The following is a 19,015-nucleotide window of genomic DNA, read 5'->3' as shown; positions in this document are numbered from 1 at the left end:
CTCAACGCTTTGCTTACTGCATTCCATTCATGAATGGCTGCATTTGGGTATCTTCCTGTTTGTGCATTTCAGGAGCTGTATGGAACAGCTAACAGATATCAAACAACTAACTTTACATAAGGACAATATTGAAATTGGATTCCTCTAGAAAAATCCCACTGAATGGAGAAGATGGTACTTTTTAGCATCTCTAAGGCCTTTATTCTGTCTGCAGGAAAAACTTGTTTACTTCAATAGGAATACACAAAAAAAAAGTACCTGTCTGCAGATGAAAATGCAGTATTTTAATGTAAGATTTTAATTAAAAAGAATTTTAAACAATTAATTCATAAGAAAAGACTAGCATATGCTTTCTTAAGGTCATCTTAAGTTTATTATTAATGGGTTTGAATCAACCCAGACAAGGATTTCTTCAGTGCAATCTCCATTGATATAAATGGTTTTCTGCAATAATTAATACACATTTAAAAGTCTTTGGGCTCTAACCTGCTTGTTAGGCCAACAGACAGGGATCCTGGTCCTGTCCTGAATCTGAAGAACATCACTAGCATTTTCCTATGAGAGGAAGTAATTTTCCACGTACAAGTCACTGTGGGATGTTCAGTCATGCCACTTGGCAAGGCTCAGGGAGCATCCTGTGAGACTCCTGCAGGAGCCCTTCACTGCTGGTGCTGGTGAGAGCAGAAATCTGCAGCAGGACCTCCTTGTGCAGCTCATGGCAGTGTTTAGATGGGTGCTTGCAAGGCAGCATCTTCCTTCCAGTCCCTCACAGCTTTCTTCTTATGTGTCTGGAAAGAAATTATACAGATTTGGTCTCAGCTGGACTGAAATGCTTCCTTTGGAAATGCTGAGGTAGATAATTTCAGACATTCTGGAATGAAATAATCTGAAGCATTGCTAAATGCAAAGGCATTTTTTCTCTTTTGAGTTTATTATAATGATACTATTATGATTTCATACATTTCAGAAGTTTCCTTTACTGTTACCCAGTTAGGATTAATCACCATCTCTGCTGTATGAATTTATGGCCCAAGAGGCATTATAAGTAAGGATAATAAACAAGTCCTTAGCATTACCTTAAGTGAAAAACTCAAACCTGGAAAAATGTATGTAATATTATGATAAAACACTAACCCACCACTATTGTATTTTACATAAGGGCATATAGGGCATAAAGGTACTTACTTTCATTTCTGGTTTGTAAAATCAAACATCATTCAAAAGTATTCTGTTCATAAGTATCTTTAGTGGAGTGGAAATAATTTGCACTAACTCTTGGAAAATCCAATCTGAATTCATTAATTTTGCAATTCAGCAAGAAATGTGTATATTTAGCAAGAAAGAGGAGAACTCAACTGAAATAGCCTGTTTTGAGGACACCAGCATGAAATTGTATTGAATACCTTTTGCTGCTAGTGCTTTGAGCTGGTGAGAAGAAGAAAACCTCAATAAATTAATACACCATAACACCAGTCTTTACTGAAAACACAGTTTGTACATTTGATTTTCAGGACTGTGCTCAGTCCATCATTGCATCATTTAAAGCAAGGCTTGGCATCACTGGAGCTATTGTATGGGCTGCTGGACCTCCTGCACGGTCTTGGGCAAGTTATTTCATCTTCCTGTGCTTCTGTTTCCCCTGCCATCACTGGATTGTCTTGTCTTCTTAGTCTGGACTGGAAGACTCCAAGACAGCCATTCTCCCTCCCTGTTTGGTCAGTGAAAAGCCCAACTGAGTCCCAGATCACCTGCAGCCTTTGTGCATTGCTGTATTACAAACACTGCCTCTTACCACAGGCATAAATGCAGTGTATCACACTTGGCAAAACCAAAGTTATGGTAATAAGACCTCTCTAAAGCATCTCATACTTTAAAATCACAGGGACATAGAGAAACCACCTTATTTATATGAGCAAGCATGAAGTTTGGAAGGATATACACTACTGAAGTTTTGTTGATGCTCTATCTCTTGTTTAAGTGGATTATTCAACTTCATAGCTGCTGGTTTTTGCCCAGCACACTATGCAGGCAAAACTTCATGCCTTTTGATAGAAAGGCCAAGTTCAGGCTGTCTACCTTCCAGACAGAAGTGTCAGCTAGCTGGGAACAGGAGGTGCAGAAAAGCAGAAACCAAAATTGCATTATGAGCAGATTTCATTTTAAACATACCTGCAAAAATAAAAGCACCGTCCTCCATCAAAATAAATTAGGCAAGCTTGTGACTTTTTAATCAGAGTTTTTAAATGCTGCCTGTCTTGATATTTCTTGCTCTTGCCACTTGAAATTCTCAGATGAACAAAATTTACAAGCATGGTAGTTGTTGCAGCTGGTATTGCAAGATTGCAATACCTGTATGGCTCCATGCAGCATCAAGAATCATTTTTGTGGGGGGCAGGGGGAGGAGGGGGGAATCACCACAGGAAAAAAGAGATTAATGGAGTATTTTTCCTTCATATAAATTTATTTCTGTCTTGAGACCCTGTTTATTTTGTTCGATATTTTTTAAACACGCATGAAATTGTTGAAAGTTTCCATAATTTCTCATCCTCATTTTCCATTGGATTACACAGATAACTGCATAAATTCTTGTTTCTGGGCTCCTCATGCATTTAACTTCTAGCTTAAGATACTTTTCACAGCCCAGTTCGAGTGTGAAAGCCCAGTTGGTCCAAACAGAACTGCTCATACGATGTTCCCATTGAAGACTGTCGCCCCCCTGCTCTGATGGAAACCTCTCCAGCCAGCACTCTCTTAGAAGGGACGGAGGAAGGTTTCAGGGGCTGGGGCACAGCTGGTGCCCCTCTGGCCTATTCCTCCCCCTGGCTGTGGAAGGAGAGCCCGTCCCGGTGCGGGGCCAGCCCGTGAGCGAGTTCCGACCGTGCCCGTGTGGGGCTGCTTTGGGAGGTTCGAAGCACAGGAGCGGCACGACTAAAGCGCTCCGCTTAGCTCGATGCGGCTATTAGGATGCCTAATAAATATTTATAGCCCCTCACCGAGGAGGTGATTGGCAGCACGGGGGCAATCCCTACCCTACAGCTGCAGGCAGCACCCGCCTCGGGGGAGGCATCCCGGGCCGGGGCTCGCCTGTGGCAGGGTGGCGTTGCTCCCGCACCCGCGGAGGGGCTTGGGACGGCCCTCGGAGCTCCACGGTTCGTGCCTTCCCCCTCAGGGGCTGCGGGCACGGGCAGGGCAGGGCTCGCCCCGGCCCGCGGAGGGACGCTCGGCCCAGCCCGGCCCGGCCCGGCGCTGCTCCCCCCGCGGTGCGGGAGGCGCTGCCGCAGTGACTGCGGTCCCGCGGAAAGCTGCGGAGCCGCCCGCCCCGCCGCAGCCGGGCTGCCTGCAGGTGAAGTGAAAGTCGTCGGGGAGAGAGAGGAGGAGGCGGCGCGGAGAAGGAGGAGAAGGAGGGAGCGCGCAGCCCGTCCTGCGCTGCGGCCGGCGGAGGCTCCGCACGGCTCCCGGCGCTCCGCGGCCGCGGCATCATCCCGGCTCGGCCGGAGTGAGTGGTGCCCAAGTTGGCTCTCCCGGGGGAGGGGGTGACCTTGGGCGATCGCGCTGCGGGCAGGTGGCGCTGAGCGGGCGGGGGTCGGCGCTGCCCCCGCCGCCGCCTCCTGCCGGTGCCGTCAGCAGCTCGGGGCGGCGGGGGCGGGCGGCCAGCGCTGCCCGGCGCGGGGGAGGCACCGGCGGCCGCCGGGAGCAGCCGGCTCGGGAGCGCCGCGTCCTCCAGCCGGTCCGGCTGTCCCTGTGCCTGCGAGCCCTCAGCTTGTGAGTAAACTTAGCGATGTGTCAAACTTAGAAGTTACTTATTGGTAAGCATGGAGTAGCACAGAAACTGCTTTTCCCCCGAAAAGCGTGAGGGGGGTGTGGGGTGTGCGTGGTGTGTGTGTATTGCATGTTTGGCTGGCAGAAGCTTTCCACAACAAAATGACTGTGCTTTCTGGAGGAAAAGAGCCCCAACCTAAATCCTTTAGGAATGTGCAGTTTGAGTCGGAAGCTTTTCCTTTGAGACCTGAGGACGAAAGCGGAGCTCCCTGAGCACTCCAAGTGCGGGGTCCGCGCCCCTAAACCTGCTGCTCTGCTCGCAGGGACCGTGTGAGGGTCTGGAGGATGTCTACAGTGGGGTGTTTTGCATGTCTTTGCCCATGTGTGTGCCCTGAGGTATGATGTGTTCTCAGCCGAGAGTCAACTTTTTCTGCTGTTTCTGGAGTTCAAGCAAAACTATTGTTAGCTTTAAGAATAGCAGGGTTTGACTTGTTCGTGTTTGGCAAAGTTCAGCCCCTGCATGCAGTACTGGGCAGTATGGTGATGTCAGCTTTTCAGAATATTTAAATGTCATGTTTAGTGCTGCATATCTGTGCTGCTGTTTAAAATCAGTCATTCTTAATGTGCTTTTATTTCCTGTTCTTTCTCAGTCCTAATACCTTCAAAATGCTTGTTTGGAGTTCTGCAGATAAGCATTGCATACTGCCCATGGAAATCAGCAGCTGCTCGTTTGCACATCTCTGGTAGCTCAGGAAGGCTGCCTGGACAGTAGCTTCTGCTTACTGGGAAAGCACAGTTAGACTATTAGGCAAAGTATTGCATAATATCAAGCATTAAGATGTAATCTTGTAGACTTCTGGTAAACTGACTTTCTGGATGTTAGAGATGGTTATCAAACCCATATTATTCATTTTTTCCTTCTGACCTTGTGAACTGTGTGAAGTGCAGTGAGTATGCATAGAAATCTGTATCCTCTAACTGTCTAAGAATGACATTCTCATACAGGGATCAAGCTAGATATCTGACTAACTATACCAACTATTTTCTCTTAACTCTGTGTTCATCAAGCCAAACCTAATCTCAAATTCACTTGGTAGCACCCAAACTAATGCATGCAGAATTTCTGTGCACACAGCTGATCATGCTGTATGTGCAGTGGTTAGGGAGCAGCATTGATAGTGCACAACTCTTTCTGCTGCCAGAACCTCCTCTGATTTCACACTGTGTATACCTGGAGCTCTGACTGATGTGCATAGGCCCAAAGACTTTATATAATGCCATAGTTCAGTCTTGGATTTTAGAAAATCTTTATTTTCAGATCATTGCACAATAAGAGGAGGAAGTTCAGTATTGAGCATTTTTAATGCTCCTGTGTCTGGAACTATATATGTTTCCTTTATGGCAGAAAATTATTCTAAAGCTATTTTGACAATTTATTGTAATTGAAATTAGCTATGTTTTCTAAAGCATTCAATGTGCAACAATAAATTTGCCATTAAATAAAACTCCTGTATTTGGATACTTTCCCTCCCCCCACCAAAAGCATTAAAGCATTGCCTTTTTATTCTACTCATCATTGGTTTTGTCAGGATTTTTTGTTTATTTGCTTTTATTTTGTGACTTCTTTTCCTTAACAGATGTTCTGATTACCTAATTTGCTGATTTGCTGTCTATCTACTTTCAGTGCTTGACATAGCAATCTCCTGTTTATTGCTTTATTGCTCTGTGATCAATTGCTGTACTGGTACTCCATGTGTGTAGGTTTTGGTTTAGGCTATAGGAAGAGCTGGGAAAAGTTATCTTGCCTTTTTTTTTTTTTTTTTTTTCCCTTTACTTTGCCTAGGGAAGCCAGTGCTCTGGTAGGGCAGTTCAGTTTCTTGAGTGACTAAACTGATTTCTTCTCATTGAAGGTTAAAGCCTGGCAGCTCCTTAGTGTGAAGCCTTGTGTAATAGGGGCTGTCTGGACAGTGGTTTTGTTGGGGTAAAGATGACGTCTAGGCTGCTGTTGGTAACAGTTTGGATTTTGTAAGGTTGCCCTTAATTGAACAGCTCTCTTGTGTTTGACATTTGCTGTGACCTCCTGCTGTAAGCAAAAGGAGACAGTTAATGATTTTGAAGCTTGTCTTTCACTTAGAGCTGAAAATGAGGATGTTTAGTTCTAGTTCCTGTTCTAATTCTCAGCCATGGTTGATTTTTCACTTTTTTTTTTAAATGTTCTATTGCATCCCTATCTCACTTGAAGTTTTTACAAACATGCAAAAAAATTTATGCATGTACTGAGAACCTAAGTGTTTAAAATTTGCTTTAAAGATACAGAAGTTTTAGAGATAAACCTTACCCATTTTACAGTAGTTATGTTGATTAGTGAGTTAGAGTTTGCAGTCTGCTGGAAGTTAAGTTAGAAGCAATGAGGAAAGCAATGAGGAGAAGGTAGACTGAGGGTGGTAAATATGGGATGAAGAAAAAGGATCTGCTCTGGAGCAGTAAGCAGAGGGTGCAAAGCAAGCTGAGGGGGAGGAAAACTAAAGAAATAACTGGGAAAGTGGGATGGAACTAATGTTAGCTGGCAGGGAAGGAGAAAAAATATGGACTATCTTTTCTATTTGACCCATCACTTTTATCAAACTGTAATGAGTTTAAATCTAATGGAGAACAGCATGATTTTTCCTTACCATTCCTTATGCCAATTTGTATTTGACACTGTGTGGTGGGCAGAACCTTAAGCCCATAGAGAGGAATTTTATTGCAGACCAGTTTTGCTGGCTTGTGGTAACCAATGAAATAATTTGTGCACCACCTCAGTCCCGGGCTCTTCTGCTGAAGCAGTGCATGTGTCTGGTTTGCCGTGGTGTCTGTGTGTGTTTGCACCTCGGCAATGGCACCGAAATTGGCAACTCGAGCATTCAAAGCGTGTTGGTGGTAACTGCTTTGTCTCATAAATAGCCCAGCTGGAATGTAAATTGCTGACCTGGGGGTGAAGGCCTTTCCAGTCCATTGCAATTACTTGAGCTTTTGGACCTCTTCCAAAGCAGTGCGTTCCAGCTAGGCATCGGTGATTCTTTAATTCTGCAAAAAATAAATTGCTTTTCCTCAAATGTGTTATTCTGTGGTGGAAAGGGACATTCTGCTGTGATACCAAACATCTCAATCCCTCTTACTGGAGAAGGTGTGGTCCTTGGTCTTGATTCACTGAAGACTTGCACATAGTGCTTGACATTATATTTATCTGTAAGCTCTTCTAGATTTGTAGTTGTAGATTTGGGTTCACTAAAGATGCCTCAGAACTTGTATACATAGTTTACATGTAAAGAGAGACTGTTTCTCTTCTTTTTTTTTCTCCCTCAGCACTGTTGAATAATAGTGTTTCTTCCATTTTTTATCCAATATAAGCTGGAATTGGCTATATTCCTGAATGCTTCAGAATTCATTAAGTAATGGAATGGTAGTTTTCCAAGTCAGCATGAAATGAAATAACTCTAAACATGCATACACAAAAAGAAAATGCTGAGGTATTTGTTGTTAACGTTAAAGTATACTGTTAAGCCTTGGGATAACAACATTGTCTGTCCCAGGGTAGTGGGTAATGCCAGGGGAAGAACTGTTTTTTTGTTGAGGACAGAATGAATTGGGACAGTGCAGTGATTATTCCAAAATCATCCCTTGATAATAAATATTGGTGGTGGTTTGGGGTTTTTGTTTTGATTTGTTTTGTTTTGCTTTTGGGCTTTCCCCCCTATTTTTGTTTTTTATAAATTAAGGTGATATGAAAATGATTGGTTGTTATCCCTTTTGTTCCAATTCCTTTGGATTGGGAGAGGGGAAACATACCCTTGGTATTTCCCCACTGAAAATCTCTCAGGAAACCCTGAGAGGCAGGAGTATCTCCAAATCGCTTGATACAGTGTTTGGATTTGAGCAATTTAATGGCAAGTCTGTAAAATCTTGTGGGCTATGTGTTTCTTTAAAACAGGGTAGCTTTAGGTTCTTTTCCTGTATCTCTTCCTTTCTCCTGTAGCATTTTGCCACTTTTTACTTTAGGTCCCAAATTGCCTAAAATATAAACTCTGTGTATGTGAGAGTTTTTTGTTTGTTTGTTTTTGTTTTGTTTTGCTCTTTCCCATGCCATATAAACTAAAATCAGTTTTCAGATCTTATGAGACACGTTACTTTTCTACATCCCTTCTTTGGGTGCCGTGAGACCTGAAATGGTGCCTTTGAAGAATTTGGTAGGAGTTTGGTTGAAAGGCAGAGGATGGCAAAGGTTGACAGGGATCTCTGGAGATCATCTTGTCCAACATCCCTGTCCAAGCAGGCCCACCTAGAGCTGCTTGTCCAGGTGACTTTTGAGCATCTCCAGGGATGCAGATTCCAGAGCCTCTCTTGATACCCTGTGCTCAGACAGTCTTACTAAAAAAAAAAAAAAGTGGATTCCTTTGTGATGGAATTTTAGAGGAGTGTTTAACATCTTTGTGATTGGTGATGAGTATTTGATGAAAGATGCAATTTAAACCAAGTTAAACCTACCACAACCAAAAACTTCAGGGGCTTGCTTATTGCTAAGATGCTTTATACAGCTTTATGCTGCTCAAACTCACAAAAGCTGGCATTTTATTCTTCAGCTGGCCTACCTGGTGCTTTACTTTCATTCATGTTTTCTGTGATCTCTATCCCAAAAGAGTATGAGCACAAGAAACCTTGAAATCCTAATTACCTTTACAAGAAAGGAGAAGGAAGCCCTGCTTGCACTACTGACTAAAGGAGCCCTTAACTCTGGAAGAACACAACTTAATCATGTCAGAGGTAGGAGTTCTGGACCACAAACATCCCCACATCGTCCTCCTCCTTTCCTGGTGCAGCTGATGCTGGTGGGTGCTGCACTTCTTCTGACCCTGAGTCTGGATATGCAGTCCAAACAGACCTTTTCCTAGCTGGAGTCCCAGTCTCAGAGAAGGTTTTCTGGGAAACAAAATACATATTTATAAATTAATTTACAGTTTGTGGTGTTCACTGTGTGGCTAATGTTACTACCCCATTCTGTACTTTCCTTAGCCTACATTGAAACTACATTGCATAAATTGAGGTTTGTTGTATTATTCAGGTACAATGGTCAGCAGAGTATGCAAGACTACTATAGTTAAGCATTTAATAATATTTCATTTTAGCAATTAATTGTGTGCAGCTTTTTGACCTAGTAGGGATTTTATCAGTGAAACATAGCAATACTTCTCTTTCATCATAATGAACTCACTATATTCTGTTTAAACCATTTTTTTTTTCTTGTCATATTGCATGAAATAGGGTAATAGAAGGCTCTCTAGAAGCATGCCAGCATTGTGTTTTTGGCTATTAGAAAGCCAATGGAGAAAAGCAAGAAGGTTCTCTTGGGATCATGTAAAAGAGAACATGGACTACAAAATACTTAGGACTGAATATTGCTTTAGTAATGACAAGTCCTACCTTGGAAACAGCATTCTGTCTGGCAAGAGTCTAAATTCTGTGATTAGGAAATTTATTCTATCCTTTATTGCTATGACTTTGTACAGAGATTATTTGGAAAGATTTGCTGGAAGAAGTTTCTTGAAGTTATTTGTCTTCATGTTGAAATCCATAAGGATGGATTATACGTATTTGTTACTCAGTCATGGAATATGTAATTAGTACTTTGGCTGAACATTAGTGAGCAAATGCTTTCCATTGTAACATTTGTTTGAATAAACCACTTTTTAGTATGGATAATCCTCTTTTAACATAATTGAAACATGGAGCTAATTCTTAAACATTTTCAGTTTAAAGACCAATGGGATAGTTGTTGTATGCTACTGTAAAATCACCACAGGAATATTGAAGGAGTCACGTGCTATAAGCATGACTACAAGATTTCTGTATTTCATCCAGTCCCATTTCCATCCTTCTTGTATGTGCTGGTATAATAATTATAAAGACTTTAATTGCCTAAGAGCTTGCCAGCTTGCATTTGCCAACTATGCTGAAATCCTGGCCAAAATCTTCAAAATCATGCAGTAAGCTGCTGTTGGCTCAGACCAGTGGATATAAATAGATGATATGGTGCTGAATTACAATTCATTATTGAAATTCAGCTAGTGTCTAATAAATAGCCATAAAAAGGCAACATTGTTTCCCTAATTAGGGCTTTTAAAAGAACACAGTATTTTTAATTTATTTATTTAATAAAGTTAATGTTTATCACAAAATTGTAAGATCTAGTTCATAGTTTAGTGACTCTTTCCAAACAAAAATATTTTTCTGGTTTTGAAAAGAGTTGTGGTCTACTGTCTGGTTGGTTTCCAGTAGAAATAGTTCATTATTTTATTTTGGGGTGAGGTAAAATTTGGATGAAGACAGTGCATTTTATACATAAATTGCTTTTCAAACATCATGCTTCAGAAATTATGTTAAAGAACTGCAGTATCTAGTTAATAGTATTTTCAAAATTGTTTGTGCTATCTCTTCACAATAATAAGGAAAATTTGTGCCAGATTGGAACTTTCAAAATGGGAAGACACAAATGCTTATTCGTGGAATCAGTTTTAACTGATCTGTATGTGACTCCCTAATAGTACCTCCCAGGGGCTAGAGTAACATCAAAGTCCAGTGGCATGACACGTTGTGGCATGTATGGAAAGAACTCTTGGGAAAATCAGGCTGGAAGGGACCTCATAAAGTCTCTAGAGTGGCCTCCAGCCGACAGCAGGGGCAGCTGTGGTGTCAGAACAGGCTGCCCAGGGCTTGATCCAGTCATGTCTGTGCAGGCTAAAACCATTTTCACATCTCTCAGGACAGCCTGTGCTGCTGCTTGACCCTCCTCACAGTGAAAATTCCTTTAGGGATTACAAGTTTCTCCAGCCTGTAGGCTTGGTGTGTGTACCTGTGTTAGATCTTGACTCTGTTCTTTGTGCTGCCTACCAGGTGGTTTTGTGGTTTGAGTTTTAGAAGAGGGGATCAGTTCCCTGGTTTACGTGGTTCACCTCGGTGCTGTTTTGCACACATGGTGGTTGGGTGCCTTGGAATCCAAAGTAAAATGCACTTCTTGGGGCAGGAGGTGCAGAGAGTGAGGGAATGCTGTGTGTGTTATGTTTGATATCCTGTCTCCATGGAGTTTAGGCATATGAGGCAGTGCCAAGTATTAGGTGTGCAACAAGTCCAAAGTCTAGCATTTGCAAAGCAAATGTGGGGCCAAGACCAGGACCTAGCTCCCAAAGCTTTGTCTGTGTTGTGCAGCTAGAAAAGTTGTTTAATTGACTCATCTCTGCTCCTCTGAAACATAAGGCCTGATTATGAATATCAGCTTTTTGGCTGATAGACAAGGTTAGTTTGAAGCACTTTCAGCGGTGTTTCAAGGTACCTTTGTACATTGCTGCCTTTAGACTAGCAGTTCTTCCATAGCAGGTTCTTCTAAGATGTACTAGGCAATTCTGTGAGTGGTAATTTGAGGAATTCAAATTACTTCAGCCCCTAGTTAGCACTTTCAGCATCACTTGGCAGGAAAATGAGAAAAACATTCAGCAAATCCTCAGCCTAAGTAAGTTTAAACCCACTTCTGTACCCTAGCATTGTAACTTGCTGAGGTCTGTTTATGTGTCTCCTATTAAATCTCTGCAGCTGGATGAACACCCCAACATCCTTAGGGGCAAGAAAGCATAAAGCTATTTTCTTTCTTTTCAAGTGATGGCAATGCTGAGAAAGCTGGACCTGTGAGTGCAGTGCCACAGAGCTAGAGTTCAGTGTCTGCAGATGCAGTTTCTCAGGCTTTATCTGTGTTACAGTGGAGTGTGTAGCTGCTGGTGTATTCACTAAAGGTATTAATGATGGATACATCATCTGTCAGCATGCTAATAAGCATCATTAACTATCCTCAAAGCAGCTAAATGATACAGCTGTTGAAAAGGCAGGAGTTGCACTCTAGCCTCTTGTCTGAGCTCCTCTTTAGGCCCTAATGGATGGAGCTCGTTGAGGGAAAACCTGAGGGCATGGAGGTGGGTGAGTCTGGGAGAGATTCTTCCTTTTGATGTTTGCTTTAATGTTAACAGAGCACCAGCATGCACTGCAATTGTTTGGCTAGAGTTATTGTTTGGATGTCTAATGACCCATGACCATTTATTAGTTTCTGATGTTATTACTGTAATTGCACTAACATCTAAAAGTTTCCAATTGATGCAGTGAGGCCACTCTGCCTTCCTTGGCTACTCATAGGTGCAGATTTACTGGTAGGTTAACCTTTTCATTTTTTACTGTTTTCAAGGTGTCGTCTTGTTTATGTCAAATGTTACAAATTTCCTTGTAAACCAAGTGTCTCCATGGGTAGCTATTAACATCCTACTACTTTACCTCTATTATTTCATAATGCTGGTCTTGTAACCACTTCTTTTATGGGGTTCTCTTTACGGCCTCTGGCACAGAGCTCGGTCTCTGGATTGCTCAATAAAGACCAGACCTCTGAATGCCTTATAGCATTCGCAAAAAATTAGCCCATTCAGTAGCATCCAGCCCGGCAACTAATGGCTTTATATATATATATATATATATATATATATAATTTTTTTCTTTTTACCTGTTAAGGAGAAAATCCTCCTTGTGTTTGTGGGAGCACCGATAAGAGAAACGAGGCACTCTGAGGTTAGATGGAAGGAGATTTGTGGCTGAGCAGGGATGGGAGAGCGGGCGCTGCCGCAGCGCTCCGCGGCCGCAGGAGGGAGCGCGGTGGCTCCGCGGCTGTGTGCGCGCCCCCGCGGCTGTGTGCGCGCCCCCGCTGCGCCGGGCAGAGCACGCTGGGCACATCCTGTCCTGTCCTGTCCTGTCCTCTCCTGTCCTGTCCTGTCCTGTCCCGTCCTTGGCCGGACAGCTGCGGCTCAGCCCTGCTGCTGCCAGGCGCTGCGCCATCAATGCTGTTTCATGTGTCCGGCGGAGTTTTAAAGGTTACGTGAGGCGAGAACAAGAGTCTCTTTCTTCTGCAGCCTGCCGGGTTCGAGAGTTGCTGGCAACTTTTAACGAGTGATAAAGTTGTACTTTTTCCTACTCGTTTTGTTTTTATGGCTGACATTTAAAAAAAATTCTGAGCAAATATCTCCAAAGGGCACCAAATAAGCTGAAAATTATTAAGATTCAAAGATATGAAGTACAGTGATGTAAATATTCAAACCACAATTTTATTTATTCCTTCTTTGGGGGATTATGCTAGTCAGTGAAAATCTGTCTCAAGATCTTTTGCCCACCCCCTCAAAGAGAACATCACTTTGCCAGGCAGCACTGCTGGACACAGTTGCTATAACAATGGCATTTCTTTATTTGTGATTCTGTACTAAGCTGAATTTTAAGGATAATAGGTTTTCTCCCCATTTTCACATTCTGTCACTACAAGGATTTCATTTCTCAAATGCTCAAAGAAACCCAAACACAGTATGACCAAGGTATATCAATAACAGCTATTTATCAACTCCTTTAAAACATAACTATTGTTTTAAAAGCAAAATTTTCCAGAAACACAAAGCAAGTCCGTTGCTCCAGCCAGTCATGCTATTCCTTAGGTGCAGTGCACCCTCAATTCACACACACAGAAGTCCTTCTGACCCTCAGTTTACTGCTGTTCAGAACAATGTTTCTCAGCCTTTTAAGATTTTCACAATTTTTTTTTCCTGAGAGGGTTATTTTTTCCATGTCTTACACTTGCTCTACAAGAAGAAATGCAATGGTAGTGATGAAAAATATAGGCACTTTTTCCTTTTGAGGCTATACAATGGTATTTGACATAGAGAATTCAAGCACAGAGGTATTCAGACAAAAGGTCTGAATATATTCTATTCTATTCTATATTATATTATATATATATATATATATATAATATTATATATACTATATTGTAGCCACCTCACAGATTCAGTATTTTATTATAGACCTTTATGTAAAGGCTGTGTTTGTGAGATTTGATGTGTCTAGCAACTTCTAGCATGATACAGACATTACACATACTGTCCTGTTTGAAATAAACCAACCCATATGTACAAACAAATTAGTAATGTAGGACAAAAAAATCACTGAAGCATAAACCTAAAGTCTTGTGGCTAGTTATTCTGTGGTTGAATATCACATGAAACATTCAAATATAGCAAAGTTAGCTATTCATTGTAACCAGACAGCTGAATTACTGTGACTGTAACAGTTCAGCAAATGTCAGGTACTAAATCTGAACTGATTAAATGTGTAATTGGTTTTGTTGATGCATTGATTTTGAAGAATTTCAAACTACTATGTGTGTACTAATAAAGGGTTTTTTTGCATTGCAGCAAGCATGAGCAGAACTTTCTATTCACCATCCTGGCCCCCCAGCTTTGTTTTACACAGCTGAATAACTGTAAAAGTGAGACTTTCTGTCATGTGGAAGCAACAAGATAAATGTTTATAGTCTCCTAAATAGCTTTTTTGTCCTAAAGATGTCATATAATCAAACCACAATTTTCCTGCATGGTTAAATATTAAATGACAGCAATTTGCTTGTTGAGAATTGTTGATACTTCATTTGCGGTTTGGTGATTTACTTATTTATTGATATATTCTCCAAAAGACCTTTTTTGTTTCTATAAGGATAACTCAGAGTTATCCTTATAACAAAAAGGATAAGCAAAACAGTGACTGATGGAACCGATGCTTTACAGGTGCTTTTAGTTTTGAACTTTGGAACTAATGCTAGCAGCTCTCAGGAACAGAATTAACACTCAGTTTCTTTCTGTAGTAACAGTTGTCTGCTTCCTGTGGCTCACAGGAGATGCCGTGCTGGACAAGCAGTGCTGAGTGAGGGATGTACTGCACACATCTGCCTCTTGCAGCTCTTCCAGTGGAAGAATCAGGAGGTTTTGATGGTAGCACCACAGAATTATTGGAATTCTGGAGGCTGCAGACTTCAGTAGCTTCTGTGAGCTCTCTGAGCATTTTCCTTTCTTGTGCATAGGGTAACAGGACTTACCAACGTGACCATTAACTGATAGGGTCAGGCAAGTTGTTTTGTGAAGTGGGAGAGGAAGGTGAAAGTGACATATCTGTAGCTAATCGTCAGAAATTGGAGGGTGTCACAATAGAAATACTCTTCTGAACTTTATTTCTTTTCCTATAGTTTGATACTATCAGAGAAAAGGGCTAATAAATAGTAAAGTTTGAAATGTTGCAGCCTGCCTTGATTTTTACACAAAGTGGCAGTTCCAGAGCAGCTACACCCCTGACTTCTCTTGTTGTCTTCCTCCAATTCTATTGGTGTTTTAGCTCTGTAGTACAGAAAAGAATCTTTCATTCATATTTTGTCCTCAGCTTAGGTTCCTCCTTGTCTCCTGAGATTTATATGTCAGCATATTAGCAGAACTTGCTTAATAGTTTTATAGCCCATTTTTACAAACAACCTGCACCTTTATTTCCTTGAGGAATTCCTTTCAGGTGCAGTGTTTATCACACAGGTTTGCCTGTGGCTGAGTACGCACATCCTTAGTTGCACCCATCTTTATCTGCACTGTAAGAGAGGCTTGCTGTGCACTGGCAGTGCTGCTTTTAGAAAGAACAAAGGGCTGTAGATGCAGAGCCTGAGATGGAATTGTATCACCTTCTGCTTGATGAAAGCTTACTTTGAACAAATGCTGTCCATAAGATATGCTTCTGCTATATCATTCAGGTTCTTACTATAGAGGGGTGTTTTTTATAATCTTCTTTTTCAGTTTCCTCTTTTTATTTTTTTTCCCCTCAGTTTCCATCATGAGTATGTTCAAAATAGTTGTTGGTGGTGCTGAATGTGACAGAAAGCTAAGCAGGAAGTCTGGGACTCATATGCCATGCTTTGATCTCACTTCTGAGTGTTTGTACAGTTTTACCTCCTGATCTGGGATCTTGTGGTAGCAGAGAAAGAAGCTGGAGTGATACAGGAGTCTTGAGCTCCATTGCTTTCATGCAACACATCAGGTTTCACGTACTTGATCACTCAGTTTATTAGCAGTGGTGTTGCAGTTGTCAGGCTTTCAGCATAGATTTATTTTAACTGTGTCATGAAGTAGTGTTTAACAAACAGTACTTCATGTTTCTTTTCAAAAATTATGTTTATTATCAAACATAGTAATTGAGTTATAAGTAGAAGCCAAAATTATTGTATGGAGCATAAATATTTCTTACCTTTGGGGATGATGAAAGAAAATACCTTTGAATAACAGTGCTTTAATAAAATGAGTGAAGATGAAATGTGAAGATGGTTTGTGGGTTCAAGATGCTAAACATCCTGCTAGGAACTACTAGGACACATCAAATCTTACAAACACAGCGTCTACATCCATGTTCATAATAAAATTCTGAACCTGACAGATGGCTGCAGTGTAGGGACAGTCTGTTTGAATGCCTTTATGCTTTAATTCTTCATGTCAAATATTGTGGTGTAGCCTCAAAAGGAAACAATGCCTGTATTCACACATTGCTGCTGTGGCCTTTCTTGTTCTACAGCAAGTATAAGAGATGACAAGAACAAACAGAGGGTCAGGTGGACTTGTGTGCATCTGAATTTGAGTGGTGCACTGCACTGACAGAGCCAGCATGACTGGCTGGAGCACCTCATCACCTCTCTGTTTCTGAGCTTTGACTTTGTAACCATAGCAAAGTTTTAAAACAGGTGATAAATAGCTGTTATTGATATACCTTGGTCATACTGTGTTTGGGTTTCTTTGAGCATTTGAGAAATGAAATCCTTGTAGTGACAGAATGTGAAGATGGGAAGAAAACCAAGAACCCTTAGAATCCAGTTTAGTTTAGAATTGTGAATAAGGAAGTGCCATTGTTATAACAACTGTATCCAACAATGTTGTATAGCAAAATGAAGCTGTTTGAATTTCTTAATTGAATTTTCATACATAGTGTATTTGGATTCTTTCCACACACAAGCTTAGTTTATTTTCCTGCATGCTGTAAGATTAAAACATGGCAACATCAGGGATTTTTTTACACTTTTAATTTTTAAGATGTTGTGCACAGATTGATTTCCACACCACCACCACTTCTTATTTTTGTGTTGTTTATGAGAGAAATATGCATCTTTAAATTCTATTCCTTATATGTGTTAAAACCTTTCAAGTTCCTTGCTGAAGTGTTTAACTCTTTAGCAGAGTGGTACCCTATTATATTGACATATGTGCAGTTCTCCCATTGCTTAGTTGCTCTGCCTTGTCCACTGTGGTATTTTAGTAGTCTTTTCTGAGTTCCTGGGTTTTTGTCTGGAGTTTACAACTGTACAGGATGGACTTTTCAATAAGTCATTCCTGGTGTGTTTCTTGAAGTGACAATTACTAAGTAATGTTTTCTCTTTCTGAGATGTGTGGAACTGGATGCAAACAAGACACAGGTTTTTTATTGTCTGTCTACATTTATAAAAATACTCTTTAGCTGTAAATGGGGATGACTGAAGCACAGCCAGGAAAACTTTATTTGATATTTGGATGATTGCCATAAATAGAATTCAGCTAACACATGCCTTTGTCTGTTGTGGAAATTCAACTTTAAAAGGAATAATTTCTCAACACTACCCTGCTGTGCAGAATCCTGAATATTAACAGCTTTTCTGAAGGTTAGTGGAACATTGCATTAACTGGTTTTTGTTCAGCTATGAATTGCTCTTTAATAGTAGAAGTTTTGGTACTAAGAGTTGTGTTTTAAAAAACGCAAGAAACAAATTTGACTTCTCATTTTTATTTTCAAGTACAACAAATAATGATATTACAGTTTGAATAAAATATTAATGCCTTTGGTGATTAATAATATATCGCTGGTCATCTTTAAAATAGAAGCAGCTGTCTTTCAGCAAATTCTTCTGTCTTCACTCACACACTACAGTGTGCATTTCAGAGTTGGAGTAGATGCATTTGCAGGTAAGATTTGGATCTTACATTGTCCACTGTTGCATCAACAGCGTGCTCAGATCTCTGCTGATCCTTCAGTGAAGCTATGCCAACATGAACTTTTTAACCATGACTTTTTCTAGTGCAGGTAGAAACAAGGCATCTGCCTTTCCCTATGTGCTGAGGAATTGTTTTGATTTAAAGCTTGCTTCTTTAGTCTGAAGCCAGAGGAAACTGGAAGGAAGATTTTCTGTTTGGCTGTGTAAGCCATTTCTGTACATGCTGCAGCTCCTTTGAAAAGCTGCCACTGCTGCTGTGGCATCAATGCAGTTCTGCTGCTGGAAAAACAGGAGCAATGGTGGGAGACTTGCTTCCAGTCTTCTACTGCTTTACCATCTACAGGTACTCTGAATTCAGTGTGGCAGACAGAGGGAGGGTATAGCACTCTGTATTTTGTTTCCACTGTCCTGTCTTTAGTCGTGCTACTCAAATGAAAACACATGATGAATGTTAGGAAGAATACCAGTTGGCTTGCTGACATACTTTCATTTGAGACCTGTGTGAAAATTAGTGGTCCAGATAGAGCTGGGACACTTATTCAGAATAAGTTAATGTCAATAGGAGGAGAGGGAAGAATATTTGTGTATTTGTCAACTAATCACATTATTTTGAGATGTATACCTGAAGACATTAAATAAAAACATTATTTTAGTAAGTCTTTCTGAGCAGACAGAACACAGGGTAAGACAAATTCAACTGTGCCCTGCTCATGGCTGGCTGAGGAGTCTAGGCATTCTTCCTATGACTCAGTTCCTGGGGGTAGTCAACTTTCTACAGAGTTTTAAGACTCTTATATAGTGTATGGTGCCCTTTTACTCACTTTCACCAAGGGTAGGTTTTTCTTGCTCTTTGGCTTTTGCCATGCAGTTATGGTTAGATTTCTATGATTAAATGTGACTTGGCAGAGTTAGGTTTATGGTTGGACTCAATGACTGCAAAGGTATTTTCCAACCAAAATTATTCTATCCTGAAGAATTTTAAGAAATAACAGAGAATGAAACCCATATGAATTAATAATAGCTTTATGACTTATCTGATTGCTGCAAATAATTCTTTTCTTGGCTACATTACTGATTTCAAAGTACCATAGCTAAATGCAGATGTTCCTGTTCACTGTAGCTAATGTACCACTTGTGTGTGTATATGACTTGCTCATCTGTCTGGGGTGCATCTGAAATGATGTCAAAGGTGCAGAGGTGTGTGAGAAACACCATTTGGATGCTTTCATATATCCAAAATGGAAGCTGTTCAGCTCTAGATTGAAATGAATTCCATTAGGAGGAATCCATTTCAAGCAGAAAGTATGTTAAGAGCTACTTCTGCTTACAAAA

General features: G+C 41.0%; 1 protein-coding gene across 3 annotated transcripts in view; it reads left to right on the top strand.

The window, feature by feature from the left end:
* The first annotated feature begins 3,020 nt into the window (after positions 1-3,020).
* The window catches only part of KIAA1217 (KIAA1217 ortholog), a 356,974-nt gene continuing 340,979 nt past the window's right edge, over positions 3,021-19,015 (top strand). Inside the window, exon 1 of one of the 3 annotated variants that reach the window (XM_064704110.1) lies at positions 3,021-3,496. The gene's annotated coding sequence lies outside the window, so the exon portion shown is untranslated. Of the gene's footprint in view, positions 3,497-3,686; positions 3,807-19,015 lie in introns of those variants that run through there. The other 2 variants (XM_064704108.1, XM_064704111.1) reach the window with 2 other exon arrangements.

This window comes from Zonotrichia leucophrys, chromosome 2 (assembly GCF_028769735.1).
Source record: "Zonotrichia leucophrys gambelii isolate GWCS_2022_RI chromosome 2, RI_Zleu_2.0, whole genome shotgun sequence".
Lineage (NCBI taxonomy): Eukaryota > Metazoa > Chordata > Aves > Passeriformes > Passerellidae > Zonotrichia > Zonotrichia leucophrys.
The sequence above is the reverse complement of the archived record's forward strand: the minus strand, read 5'-3'. Positions and strand labels throughout refer to the sequence as shown.